The sequence below is a fragment of the Haliaeetus albicilla genome, chromosome 5 (genome assembly GCF_947461875.1).
Source record: "Haliaeetus albicilla chromosome 5, bHalAlb1.1, whole genome shotgun sequence".
NCBI classification, from domain to species: domain Eukaryota; kingdom Metazoa; phylum Chordata; class Aves; order Accipitriformes; family Accipitridae; genus Haliaeetus; species Haliaeetus albicilla.
This window is the reverse complement of record NC_091487.1, coordinates 36,300,717-36,316,327: the sequence shown is the minus strand read 5'-3', so window position 1 is coordinate 36,316,327 and position 15,611 is coordinate 36,300,717. Positions and strand designations below refer to the sequence as shown.

The window sequence follows — 15,611 nt, the reverse complement described above, 5'->3', positions numbered from 1 at the left end:
GATATGCGGCAACTGGAGGAAACTCCACTAATTTCTTAAGGCATGTTAAATATCTGGAAGTTGGCCACCAGCTAAAAAAAATTAGAAACTAACTTCAAAGACAGGAGAAGAATTATTAGCAGATTTCTCTGGACAAGCACAAAAATAAAGTGTGATTCTTGCAGAGAGCTGATCCTAAGTACCTTCAATCAGTGGAGTGAATACCACTGGCTGTAGACCAGCCACCTACACTGCAGCCAAAATTACTGAAATTGTGTACCAAAACCAATCTCCTTCACTTGTAACATAGGTTGTTTGAGAATCAGGTGAAGTATAATGGCATCTGTTATACAGGAGTCCTTAATTATTAGCTTATCTCATTGCAAATACATTTATTTATTTGCAAACATATATAACTGACAAATGAATATGCAGATGAAGTATATAAAGCCTTCAATTAACATTTGAATTTACAAGCTTTGTTGCTTTGCACAGTTGATAACTTCATTCATTTAGTTTAATTGCTTGCTGGCACAGATTTTAGGGGATCATTTTTGTAGGCTCCAGAGAATATATTTGCCCTCAAGTCCATTAACATCCAACTAGAGATTTTACAAAAACAGTCCACTAGACCAGCAGGCTCTAGTTAATTATGAAGGAGTCTATCAAAGTCAAAACAATAAGATTTTTGTCAAATTTGGTTTCATGATCTCAAAAGACAGGAGAATCCCTGGCTTGGGATTCTATTGAATTCTATTAGATGGATGATAAAACCAATAAAATTAGAATCTAAATTTCTCCATAGCTTGTGGAGTACCTTCTCAGAACCCCATCACATTCAATAGATCTTTATCAGCTAAGAGTGAAACAAGGTCTGAGAGACTACTCCATGATGGTTCTGCAAAATCTCAGCAGCTTCATGTGTTTCCATTCACTGTGGAACAATAAGTTCCAACTCCCCCCTCCCAAGCAAAAGCTTCATGATTTCACTTACTGTTGTGTTTTCTTTTCTAGTGAACAAAAACCTGTCATTCTTTGTCTGCCTCTCCCAGCCAACTTCAGTTTGGACATTTTAAAAGAAAATGAGTCAGTGGAATTTATTGGCCAAAACCCAATAAATCTTAGTAAAATACAATTGCCCAGTTTTCATGAATATATTCCAAGAAAATGAGCAATAAACAAAGTGGTAAACATAGCTGAGGCAATAAGTGATCTGCCTGAAGAATGCTTACCCTCGCAGCAAAGAAAGAGTGGTTATGAGTGAAGAGAAATGTTACTGGAGATAATTATGTATACAGGTTTTATCACTTATTCCATAAGAGAAATAACATTTTAGTATTTTTGACTCATTTTACTCTTCACTTATCCTCATGTCTCCAAGTACCCTTTAAATAATACTGCTTGCAAAGCCAGCTGAAAAAGTGGCTCTTGGCTCCAAAACACTCTGAAGAATTTATAAGCTGTTTTTCCTCCTATCCTTGGAGCTACTGCCAATAGAAGCCAAATCCAGACATTTGCAACTCAACACCAGGAATGACAAGCTAATCTCATCAGTGTTGTCAAGGCCTAAGCCAATGACCTCAGGCATAGGACATCTGACAGATGCTGAGCCACAATAGCTAATTCTATTTCATTTTATATGAAAGCTCTTTTAGATTATTATTCTCTTATGTATTGCTACACTGAGATACAGCTCAAAAGACACAGTGAATATTTTCAGTCCAGACTAAAATTCCAGTCCCTACAAAGCCTTTGGCAAGCACCATAGTTCAAACAAAAAGGTGGTAGGCAAGTCTTCAGAGATGCAGAGATTTTCTTCAGATAATCAGCATCCGAAAGCTGAGATGCTGATGTAACCTGCAAATGCACTATCTAAATCTCTCAGTTCTAGACACCATTACAAAATATCATACCTTTTTGGAAATTTGTTCTACTGAAGCTAAGAACTACATAGGAGCCATATTTCATGTAATATATCAGTGCCTCTGCTTCTGGACAGAAACAGGAAATATCACAACAAAATGAAATATGAAAGTCAAAGAACAAACCTCCAAATACTTGCAAACCTTGTCAAGTCACTTCAATCCAATTGCCCAATCTTGATTAAAAGGGTTCATATGTTTCTACCTAAAATACAGAAGGCCAATAGGTTCTCAGTAGCATTATGAAGATGAATGTTTGGTCTCTGGCACAGTGCTCTCAGGCATACTGCTTCCTAGATCATATAAAGTAGAAGGAAAAGCTCAGATCAATCACTGTGGAAGGAAAACAATACTTCCTTCTTGCCATGGTGCTGCCTGGAAGAGATTTATACTATAAAATGAGTTTCAGATTTATGAGCTGAAATCCTGGACCTGCTCAGATTAAAGGCATAACTCCTACTGACTTTAATAAAGCCAACATTTTATCTATGGAGAGCTGAGAAAGAGCTGGAGAACTTGATAGGAGGAACGGGCCAGGGTCTCTGCCTACCCAGCAGGTGTCTATCTGATGTCCTAAATATGTCTGCGGATCCTTGCTGCTTATTGAAAGAAAAGTGGCAGTGGCCTTCTTACCTCTAAAGAAGTTAATTTGTAGTTTATTTGGAAAATAGTAGCTATATCAAGAATCATGATCCTGATTCAAAAAAACACAGCTTGCCTGATCATATAGCAGAGGAGAATCCTTCCATAGTGGCCACAAAACACAAAAGAGAAAATGTAATTGCTTGGTAATCATGTCTAGGTGGGGGCACAACAAGAATAGCTAGAACCCAAGACTGCAGACTCATTTTACACTGCAGAGTATCTTTTGGAATAGCCCGAATTAAGAGCTAATAAAAGCACACACTAGAGATTCTTGTATCTTGAAAATGACTTTACATGGTACACACTATTCTTGCTGAAATACTGTTCAGGCATTAAAGGCAACACCTTTCATAAAACACAATAAAAAGCATGGGAGAAGATGACAAAAGTTGCAATGATGTACCTATATGTAAAGGATCATGCACGTAAATGAGTGGCACCTTCCATAGAGCTCTCAATAAGCCATATGTGAATATTTTAGAAATAGGTTACTTACAAGACTTTAATGTAGGATACTGGCATTATATACGACAATATATACAGAAGGACACAAAAGATATTGTTACTCATTACATGTTGCAGTCATTAAGATACAGTAGAAAGATCAGAGAACTAATGATAGCCAATGAAAAGAGGTTCAGAACTGAAATTTCTTTTTATTTAAGTCCATTTTTTTATCAGATAAGCATACATTAAAAAATTGCTTTTAAACTTTTAATCACAGTTTTCACTTTCAGTTTTAAAGACTTAACATTAATTTTTGATTACTCTAACTTCAGTTTTACACCTATGTGGCTGCAGTTATTCCAAAACTAAGCCTCCTGTCTCTTGAAATACCTGCACAAGAGAGAATAAAATGTGCCCTGAAGTAGTCTCTAGCTATCACTGCAGAAGCAAAGGACACAAATTCCTGGATACATTTATAACTGGGGACCATGTGGCATGCAGCAGGGGAAAAAATAGAATCGGTGTGCCAGGGGGAATCCTGACATGTCTTATCTTAGCTGTGGATGGCTGTAACCAAGATTATAGTTACTGCCAAGTACACTGAGAATAGCTGAAGAAATGATCAATTTTCTTGTCTAATGTAAAGTGAATCTTCTTTTCCACTGCCTCTCTAGATCCCTTCAATGTTTCAGTACACACAACCTAGTGTTAAGTAATTTCAGTGGAAATCCTACTTGAATTTGAAAGAAGGGTATTTTCTTATCTTAGAATCACAGAATAATAGAATAGTTTGGGTTGAAAGGGACCTTTAAAGATCATCTAGCTCAACCCCCCTGCCATGGGCTTGACCGCGGATACACTCTTTCCATTATCCATTTTACTTTTTAAAAAAATATATTATTGTATGTACTCTTGAAAGTAAACAACTGTAAATTTAATTGTAAATTCTAAGGGGCGGGGGGGGGACGGGGACTAAACTTAACACACTGGATACACTGGACAAACAAAAGGTTCCAGCAAATAACATCACTGTCATGGTTTAGCCCCAGCCAGCAACTAAGCACCACGCAGCCGCTCACTCACTCCCCTCCCATCCAGTGGGATGGGGGACAAAATTGGGAAACAAAGTAAAACTCGTGGGTTGAGATAAGAATGGTTTAATAGAACAGAAAAGAAGAAACTAATAATGATAATGATAACACTAATAAAATGACAACAGTAATAATGAAAGGATTGGAATGTACAAATGATATGCAGTGCAATTGCTCACCACCCGCTGATTGACACCCAGCCAGTCTCCAAGCAGTGAACCCCCGCTCCCACTCCCCCCAGTTTATACCCTAGATGTGACGTCCCATGGTATGGAATACCCCGTTGGCCACTTTGGGTCAGCTGCCCTGACTGTGTCCCCTCCCAGCTTCTTCTGTCCCTCCAGCTTTCTCGCTGGCTGGGCATGAGAAGCTGAAAAATCCTTGACTTCAGACTAAACACTACTGAGCAACAACTGAAAACATCAGCGTTATCAACATTCTTATACTGAATCAAAACATAGCACCGTACCAGCTACTAGGAAGACAATTAACTCTATCCCAGCTGAAATCAGGACAGTCACTTGCCCAGAAAATTTACATAATTAATTCAGAAAATAAAGCAAAGGTTCGTTTACTTTCATGTCTTTATGTCTGGTTTGTAGAACATAATGTTCATGATATTTCTGTAGCTCTCAAAGGAGGCTAAATATGTGACTTTGCTTGTAATATTTAATAAGTACTCTAAGAAATAGTTATCTAAATATAATAAATAGTTGCAATTCTAGATTTCATGGTGATAGAAAGTATGGCACAGATAGTTCCACATTCCAGATATGCAGCCTTTGTTGAAGACTCACGCAGGATTGTTTCAGCCTTCAAGTCTAATTGTGACACTTATGGGAGAACACACAGAAATTTTAAGCATGTAATCTAGGTATCTGAGTTACAGATCCCTGGAAAGGCTGACTGGGAATGGAATCACTAAACTTTTGAAGAATGGGAAGCTTCTGAAGTTTCCATTGAACACAGCAATTTACAAAATGGTCAGTGTAATTTTAAACTCATATGCAAATATCCAGGTAAAACTTCCAGCACAAAACTAATTGAGGTACCTACCAATCATCATAGCTGCAAAATCAAAAATACTTTTGCATAACTTAGGCAAAGCTTTGTATTTTGCAGCCACGCAATAAATCCTAACAGCTTATCTCCCTGAGCCATCATCTTGACAGAGGCTTGTTTTAATCACTTGATAATAATTCCTTTAAAACATAAACTTGTCATGTTATATGGCCATACACAGAGCACAGGAGTATTTTTGTCACACTTTTACATATATAAATGCATTACAAGATAGCATTTTAAAATAAAGACTTCATTTTCTAATCATTAAATATTTCATTTTCAATTATTTTTATGTAAGTTGAATATTTGCGTCAAAGGATATGAATTTTCACTTCCTGAGTCAGTATTGTTATTATTACAAAGCCAATGGCATTCTTCGTTAAAAACTTTACCTGAAATACTGCCCCATGTTAACCAGTTACAATGCACAATACCAAGAACTCTTATTATTCAAGAACAATGCTACATATTCTTGAGCACCATCTACTCTCACCTATTAAATACTTGCAGACCTCAGAGGAATTCTAATTGTAGCATAATTCCTTTTTTAGGAAATTAAATTGTCAGGTTTATACACCAAAGAATTAACTATTTGAATACTCAGTACAGCCAAGATACACAAGAATTACATTGTGCACCTCAGCCCTTGAATTTAAGTCACGTTGGGAATTAGTGTAAATGAAAGGCAAGCTTGAGACAGCCAGGATGAGTGACAAAACTCCAAAATATGGAGACATGTTTATTTTGTAATTAGTCACAGTGTTTATTTCCCTGTGTTTTGTTAGTTGCTTGAAAAACATCAGAAATACCTCTACAATGCTATGCCCAGTGAAAAAGAGTTGGCACATGGTAAGAAGGAATTAGTTGGTTGACATATGTCACAGACAAGTCAACAATGCCAATTTCAGTGAGAAACATTTGGTGTGCAGTAAGAGATTCTTGCTATGTGACCTCCAAGGGAATTGTGCTAGATGGGTTGGCTTATGGTGATATAACTTACTAGTGCTATAGCTGCTTACAATAGCCGGTTTTCTGTTAATGATGCTGTTCGATTTAACAGTTTCTAAACCGACATGATTAATTGGGTATCTACTTTATGCAATCCCTCCAACTAAACTACAAAAACTAAATGGAATTTTTCTTTAGTTTGAGTGGTTTTTTACCAAAGTAAAACTCATCCACTACCATCTTTTCAGCACAAAGTATCACCCTCACAACACACACAAGATACAAAAGCAAAACAAGGCAAGGATGCATGCTAGTGAGATCAAGTCACAGGCCTGAGAGGCTGAAATTCTATTTGTAATTAAAGCATGACTTGGGATGATATAGATTTACCAGAGATTAATAAAAAGTTATTATTGGCTTCAGAATTTCTAATTCAGATTAAAATATTGAGCATTATATAGCTTTACAGCACATAGAATTGAGATGTATTTTCTCCAAGTGTTTTCCAAAAGCTGCTGTGTTTATTTTTAAAAAAAAAAAAGTGATTAACAGCAACTCAACATGTAGCTCAGTGAAACAGGTTTCTAGGATAACAATTGCATTGCACATAGCCCCGGAAGCATCCTTGTGACCCTAATCTTGCTGGAGTAACACTAGGCAGTAAAAGTAAGCAACTACAGACAAAAATCAAATTCTTATCAAACTTTTCAAAATCACAATTGGTTTGATTCAAAAAGAATAGATATGCACATCCACTTTTCGGATACTAGTAGAATACAGTTTCAAATATACTAAAATGCTATTGATGTTGGTTCCCAATGCAGGATTTCAGCAGACAGTTTGAGGGCCACACATTGCTCTAAAGAAGTAAAACAAATACTCAAACATATCTAACATTGAAAAATCAGCTAAGCAATGTAACTGAACGTAAATAGTCAGGATGGAGAACAAAACCATGATTCAGCCCTCTAAAGCAGGTGTTGCTTACACAATGCCCTCACAGTATGTATCAAATGGAAAAACTAAACTCAAATCCTTTACTGAAGAAAGATTTAGAACAAAGTGATTGAAAAGCTGCTTCTTGACCAAAACATAAGCAATGCGTTCCATGTTCCCACAATTAGTGAATTCTATCAATCATTTCTTCAGAATACTTTAAAAGCACCTACAGTGTCTTAAATATGCATATAAAATAAACAAAACTACTAATTATTCATTTTTATTTAGCAGAGAGTTGCTAGATTTTAGCACTGTGTCTGTTTATAAAAGTTTTAATAAGGTATAAGTAACTTAGATGGATTACACAAGATATCTAACAGCAAGAGCAATAGACTTACAAATATATCTGTTGATCCTGTTCCAGTCTCATTGACTTGACTAGAAAGTTTTGAAGTACCCTGAAATCCCCTGGGGTTCTCAATGCATTTAACTTACACATGGGAACTTGCCTGGAGTGCATTTGCATAACCAGCACAGAAATCACTGAGGACAGATTATTTTTTCCCTCCAGAGAACACCAGTGCCTGTGCTACCTTCGAAGTGGAGGAATTTACTTTGGGTTTTCCAGCAGCAGCAAGCAATTGTCATCTAAATAATTGTTTTCTCTCACCTCAGCTCCTCATTCCTAACTACATGAGAATTGCCATGGAGGAAAAAACATAAAGGTAGCATTTGCATTTGTCAATCCCTTCATGGAAACTAGAACTTAAGAAGGCAGTTTAATGCAATAGGGCTATTTCAGTGCAAAATTGTTAGCTCAGTTACAAGAAACAATTCAGGAAAAGAGCAACATTTTTTAAAAGGAGGAAGGGAAGAGAAAGGTTGAACAGTGATGGATCAGCTTCCTCTGAGCTGAGAGACAGGCTACATGCTCAGGAAAACAAGTGCAATAAGTTCAGCAGAAGCAGTGGGATGTGGAGCAGAACTGAAAAAAAGCCATCTAAAAAAGTCTTGCTGCATTCACCACAGCCTGTCCTGCTTGAGAGTTCTTGTATGATCCAGTGATCACTGTGTGTTAAACGTTCTTTTCTGGGCTAGGTTGCTGAGGTGTTATGTTCAGACACTGGAAACCTGAACTTCTGAAGTTATTCTGCAAGCTAGCCAAAAAAGCTATCATTGCACTTATTTTTAGCATTTTTTGTTTTCCATACAAGAGGGACAAAAACATCACTTGTGGATAAACAACTCTTTATCAGGCATCTGCATTGGTGAAAAAGCCATGATGCAGACAGCCACAATCTTTCAACTTCAATTCGAGCTCATGTGCTGCTCTACCTATATCTTCCTTCAAACTACCACACTGTGTGTGGTGTGACAGACTGTGTACATCTTGTGTCCTGCCACAATGGTAAGGAGTCATCAGAAAATCACTTTTGTTTAATATTAAGCAAGAACTTTAGTATCAGACTTGGAAAAATAATCTTATCCCTAAATTTAGCCCATCTCTTTCACTGCTTTTCTGCAGCACTTCCAGTTTCTCTAGCTGTAGCCAGAAGCCATCTCCAGTTCTGAATGACACACATCCTTCTGCCATTCACAAGAAACAGGTGCATCCAGAACTGAAGCAGAATCTAAGTGTCAAATTTTATCTTCCCCTTCGGGTACATATTCATTGTAGTAAAAATGCCACACACTACTATTGACAGAGTTTATTACAGTAACATGTCTTAACCCACCAAGAGGAGCCTTTCGTTGTGCTAAGCCATAGAGGTCTGCCCATCCAACTTTCCATTTGCTACACGTGAGTCAGAATTTTATCAACCTTTCTTTTACTGTGATCCCTTGATGCTACGTTATTAACAGGAATCAACAAGTAATGGAAAACTATTATGATCATTAAAGTATGCAGACGAAAAGTCGCCAACTTATGCTTATGCATGTGCCAGAAACCAGAATACACATTTTTTCCAGTTCACAAACACTTGAAAAAGGAATTTTGGTCCTGGCATTCTTGGGAAAAATCAAGTGCCTGAAGCACACTCAGTTCCAGCAATGGTGAGGTTTTTTCTTGGTTGGGGGGGGGGGGTGTTGGCAAAGTTACTGAAAGATGTCATTTTAAAAGTAAATAAAATCAACACATTTTATTAATGTTTTGAAAAAGACACACATTTCAGGTAGCTTATTTTCAGCCAAATAGTGAAGCCATTTTTCAAAACATGCTCAGGAAAGCTTATTGAAGTCAACAGGAGTTTTGCTGAGTGAGGACTGCAGGATTTGTTTCTAAGAGTCATCGAAATAGCGTGTTTATTACTGAAGCAGTAGCAAAAAAAACAGTCACTGTGAATCATCCAAAATAACTATTCCTTTAAAGACTGACACTCAGCCAGATAATTCTATCAGATCTCTGTGGACTTGGATGGAGTGGTCTTCAGCAGACATTTGGATAACCTACAAGAAGCATATGGACACACTAGAGTTAGAGCATACTTCTTGCCTCCAACTAGAAAATCATCCTTTAACTCTTCTTTTTATAAGTGTGAGGGTATATTAAGGACAGTGGGGAATTTCTGCCAGGATGAAGGCAGAGTGGATTTCTGGAAGGAAACATGTTTTCACCAAAAGAAAAGGGAAAAAATAAACAAGGTGGAAAAAGAAGCCAACACTTTCCACTGAAAGAAAGAAAAACTATTAAAGGGAAAGAAGAGGTACAAGTAAGAATAGCTCCTTTGCAGACTTGTCACTTCCTATTGCTCTTTTTGTTTGACAGAGCTGAAATAATTAATTTACTTTTTACTTCTGTATTTAAAGGCTATATTACTTTGCTGTTCCTTTATTCATGTGTTTGCTTTTAAATTCTGCTTGCTTTCACACTTCCATTGCCTTTCCTCCTATGAAAAGAGCAGGTATGGATATGGATTTCCTATAGAAGAGATATAACACCCTTCTTTTACTTTACAGCCTTCTCAAGAGACTGGGGATAAGGGAGAGTTTTCAAAGAAAACTATATTCTAGCAAACAGTCTACTTTGTCTGATGTCTGGTGTCTGACATGAGACAGTTTCAAGATGCATTTGAGGAAAGAACTAAATCTCCCATTCCTTGACAACCTGCCCAAAGGAAAATACATTTTCTAATATTTGTTTATTTACCAAAGTTGTTCTTTCCTCTGATTCAATCCTTACACTGGCATGTATTAACTTTTCCTCTTTATTTGCCAAGTACCTGATTTATGATTAGGGCTGCTAGGCTTCATCACAATACAGTGCTGACAGTCTGGCAATAATTTGCCCTGTTTCTTGAGTCTCCCATGTCTCTTGTTTAGGAAAGCATCAAAACTCCAGCCCACATGTATTCTTCTGTAAATGGACAATATTCAAAGACATTCCTTTGCAAGTGCCATTTAAAAATATATATATTTAAAGATTGCAAAAATTAATAACTTACAGGAACCAAAATGGCTACCAAATAAATAAATAAAAAAAGTATGCCTGTTTTCATAGACATGGCACTTTGACCTGTCATATAATTTTTTAAATATTATTAAAAGCACCACACGTTTCTTTCAGATCTCTAAGTCAAATCACATTTTAAATCCTAAATTCAGCAGATATCTGCACTGTTTTCTCATGAAGAAAGATTCAAGTTTCATACGCAGAGTATATCAACCTATTTTCAATCACTGACATCCAATGATAGATCTGACACATTTCCAGGAGATTCAGTCTGGGGAAGTATTTCTAGAGCTGAGTCAAGTGATGAAGCAAGAACGCTGAAGTCAAAGCCCCTCTGCTTGAGGACCCATCTGTTATTTCAATAATATATTAGCAGGGTGCATGCTCATCGAAGCAACCCGTAGACACAAGATGTCTCAAAATATGGAATATTAGACTTCAGACACTCTTGGCACTGTGACAGTAGTCCACTTAAGTTACATAGCCCTTCGCTGATAAATTAGTGTAATTATTTCAGTGTGTTTTTAAGAGGTGCACAGTGTGCTCCCTTGGAAGCTCCACTCTCAGCAATACATAGTTTTTGGAATTTTTCCTACCTGAGCTGCAATTATCAGTCAGAGGGAAACATAGAACAAAGTTCTTGCATTTAGATAACCACAAGACGCTTGGCTAAACCCAAAGTACCAATGTAGCTACTTAATATTTTTGGCAACTGTGCTTATTATGTGGCTTTGGCCTTATTGCACCAATCTGTGTGCATGTATTGAGATACTAAACACATGCATTATCTCGTGCATTACCTCATGTACACTTACAAAGCTCAGCTTGATGGTCTCTTGAAAAGAAAAATTTGTGTCCTGAAGAGAATGACTATTTTCTAGTAGAATCAGATTTTGGTGATGGATACCATAGCTGGTTCAGAAAAGGAATATATGTCACGGGACAGACCCTGGCTAAGGTAGCTTCCTAAGAAGAAACTTTCAGAGCAGTTGCATCCTGTCTAGAATTCACTACACCTCTTTATCCACATTAAGAAAAACAGTGTAGTTTCAAGGTGGTGAATGTGATTCGTGTCCATACAACGACTTTCTTTTTAATAACTGTTTTACCATGATCAGTGAGAAGCATTTGCAAGCCACATGTGGGCCTATTCTTGACCAAATGGAAACTTTCTGTGGAAATTCAACTTTGCCAGGAAATGTTTCTTAGATGCAGGATGTAAATCAGACAAGAGTCCTCACGCTAGAAACTCCAGTTGTCCTGCGGCTGCAACATTCATCTGACACTAAAGTGTTCTTTAGTGCATCATATGAGGTAAACAAGGACTCCACTTGTATTTCCCACTTCCTAGTATTGTCTGTTGAGTTATTGACTATTGCAGGTAAGATATGTCACTCACTCCTCAGAGCAGTTACACTCCTTCACTGAATTTCCTTCTCTCAAAATACATAAAAATATGTTTAAATAAAAGAAAAACTGCAAAAGACTTGTCCCATAAAGAGTAGAAAGATTTGGAAAAACTCAGTAGCTTCCATTACACAGAAGAACATTTCCCAGGCAGCTCTTTTCAGAGCACAATACTAGCCTTCAATAAGACTTAGCTTAAGCAGAGAAAGTAAAAAAATGTTGGTCTATTCTACCAGCTTCTCCACAGTGCCACCATCAGTTCTTCAATATAAAATGAATACAAGTGGATCTTGGACCCAGAAGGAAAGTCAGATCTGCTGTAAAACAGAGGATACTAAGTCAAGTAGCATCCATCCCACAACTATACCTTGTGTTTACTGGGTGAGCACGGGGATTGAGCGCAAATACTTCTTTCCAAAAGTGCGAAGAGATATCAGTCTGCCCAAAGAACAATAAAAGGAGTCCCTTTCTGGCCTTCAGGCTCCACACTTGCTCTGAAGAGCTGAGAAAAGGGAAAACACTCTCTCCTGGTCCTTCTCTGATAATAGCTTTCTAACATCTTTGTTATAAGTGTAAGTTTTGTCATCTGGAAAAATCGCCACCGCAGAAATGCTGCTGGGCAGAAAAATTTCAAGCAAATGTTTGACAGCTTTATTCCTGCTGTGAATTGTCATAATTATAATTTCAAATAATAGTTTCAAATTATTCACAAAATTATTTTGTATATAATAATCATGAAAATGTGGATTTATTTTGAGCCAACCCTGGGGAATCATAACCAATTGTTATTAAATGCAAGCTTGAATATCACTGGATGTGTACATCACAGGATTCTTTGACTGAATCAATGCAACATTGATAATAAGTATATTAAAAATTCATAATTCCAAATTAGTGAAGATTTGCTTTAAATTTAATTTAGTTGCAAATATTACCAGTGATGTTTCAATTAGCAGAAATTTTAATGCAAAGGGAACACAAAACATTGATTTGAAATGTAAGTTAAAGAATTATAATAGCACTCAATTACCTCTAGAATTGGAGCTGAACTACCACGTCCAAATTCAGATGAGGATTTGTAACATTCCAGCATCTGAGATTTTTGAATCAAGGATTTGGGGAATGGTATGTTTTAATGATTTGGTTCCGTCATTACATAACAATCTGTTGGTTTTTTTAAACCCTTTCACAAAAAAAACCCTAAAATTTTTGGGTCCAGGTATTTTGGTTCCATCTGCATTTTAACTGAAAGCAGTACTTGTTTGCATAAAATCTTGTGTTCAGTCCCTTTAGCATCACAATATAACATCTGCTGGTAGCACGATACTTATAAAATTCTTCCCTGACACCACACAATCCCACTGAAATCATAGGCAGTGACCTGGACACCACCTCCCTAAGGAATGTGAGCCATCTTCCTATCATGAAATCCCATGACAGCTTTTAAAAATATTTTCAAAATAAATAAATAAATCCCAATTGATTACCACTTCAGTTCTGCATCTTTAATGTTTTGTGTTGCCCTTCTCTGACCTGTAATCAGAGCAACAGTTCTGGAAGCCATTAAGAGACTAACAATGCAAATCCATGATGTCAAATGCACAGTGTATTACTGCGATTTAAGGGCAACTTCTGTCTGCCACTTAGATGGTTCTCTGGAGAGGTGACAGCTGACAGGAAGAATGTTCAGCATCATTACTGTCTATTTTGATTGGAGGACATAAAGGCTGTACAATGAGACACCCTCTCCTAACCACTGTTGGGATATATTTATTTACAGCTGGAATGATAATTACATGGATGGTTCTTTTAAGCTGAAGTATGGTTCCTCCTTTTTGCTTTAAACTAAGGGTGATCATACTAAATCTGTTATTACAAGTGGTGTTTTCTTTTTCCTGATACTATGTAAGACTGCCAGCCTGCCAGCTCAGCAAAGATATCAACAAGCACTTGTTTTGTTGACCAGATGAAAACAAGTGCATTTCAGTTTAAAAACTTCAGCATTTGAAAAAACATACTTTTCAAGCAAACAAATACACTCTTCAAGGGAAAAAAAAAAAAAAAGGCAGCAGTATCTGGCAATTCGTATAAACAAACAATTCTCCCATGTGATGATGACTGCATACAACAAAGTTGTCAAGGCGTTATTACAACAATACATTAAACTGGGATGTATAAATCTGTGCCTGTGGCTGGTATGCAAAGAGAGACCTCCACAACTTCTGCCTTGCCTTTTGTACCTTTGTCTCTCCAAACACAGGTGGATTCTGTCATATTTCATTTCCAGTTATGAACTTGATTTGAATTCTGATTTGTTCTGAGAACTCAAACAAGAAATGCAAAAAAAGAATACAGCAGGGAGCTGGTATTGCCCAAAGGAGATGGAAGATGTCTTAATGCCATGTTTATCCAGAGACACAGGCAGGACAGAGCATCTCCCTCTCTCAGGTAAGGACCACTGCTTGAGTGACTGCTCATGTACCTTCCTCAGCTCCAGAGGATGCCTGACCTGTCTCAGAGGAAACATCCACTGTGGCAGTACTCTGCCCAACCTGTGGCCACGTGCTTCAGTGAAGGGGCACGTGACTCTCTAAACAAAACTCAAGTGTGTTCCATAGGTGAATGAGTCACTCATTTTTAATTACTGCTGTAGGGTTTTAGACATCAGTACACACAAATGCTTGCTGGGTGCAAGCATTCAACTTCTTAACACATGCTCAGATCCCAGATATTTGCTAGCTTGTAAAGTAACTTTTAAAAGTATTCTATAATCTACTACAGACTGCTAGTGCTATAGTCCTATATGTACTCTAAAAATCTATTGGTCTGAGTAGAAAAAGATCTTTCAGCAGTTTTGGTTTTGTTTTGGTTTGGTTTTTTTAATCACTAGACTTTTATAAAAATATGAAAAGAAACATTACAACTTTCTATTAAATTTTATAGAATATTTTTGCCACAAATAAAAGAAAATCACATCTATACAGAAAAAAACCACTGTCTAAGTAAGAAGAGTTAGAATATCTGATCTTTGGTAGAGGCCTGGCTGAAAGACTTATCTTCACTATCTGGCTTTCCAACAATTACAGCATTACATATTTTCATACATTAAAACCAGACCCATTAATATAAACCAGAAATTACTTCCATGTGATTCCATATAAAATATTCTCTCTTCTCATGTTTAATAAATTTCCTGTCTGAAGAGATGTAAACTGATATCCTCATCCAGCAAAGCACTTAAGTATATGTTTAAACTCATGCACATTAGTAATCTTCTCAATCAGGGTCTGAATGAGGCTGCCTCATTTCTCTCTGCTGGAGTTTTTCCTCTACAGTAAGGTGATGTAAAACCATGTTGAAAAGAGACAAAGTGTATTCCCACCATTTAATGTGGCATTATTCGGAACCAGTAGTGGAGCAGCTTGAACAGATCTCCATCATGCCACAGGAATGGTTCCCCATCTGGTCCTGGAGAGCCAGAGATAAAACAGGAAAATGGAGGACATCCAGAAAAAGTATACATCAAAAGAAGCACACAGATAACTCAGGATGGGCTATCATATCAACCTTCCACTCCCAGTTTCCCCAGAGACTGTAAATGCTGGGGTATCATGCAGGGGAAGCTGGTTATGCTTTTTACAATATTTAACCTCATCCATGGTTTGGCTTTCCTGTTGAAATATTCTTCTGATCAATACTTTGACTGAAATTAATCAT

General features: G+C 37.1%; 1 long non-coding RNA gene across 1 annotated transcript in view; it reads right to left on the bottom strand.

Annotated features, from left to right (window-relative positions):
- Nucleotides 1–15,340, bottom strand: part of LOC138685498 (uncharacterized) — an 83,196-nt gene extending 67,856 nt beyond the window's left edge. Inside the window, exon 1 of the long non-coding RNA XR_011324781.1 lies at nt 15,277–15,340. This is a non-coding gene — a long non-coding RNA (uncharacterized lncRNA). The remainder of the gene's footprint in view (nt 1–15,276) is intronic.
- Between the last annotated feature and the right edge of the window lie 271 nt (nt 15,341–15,611).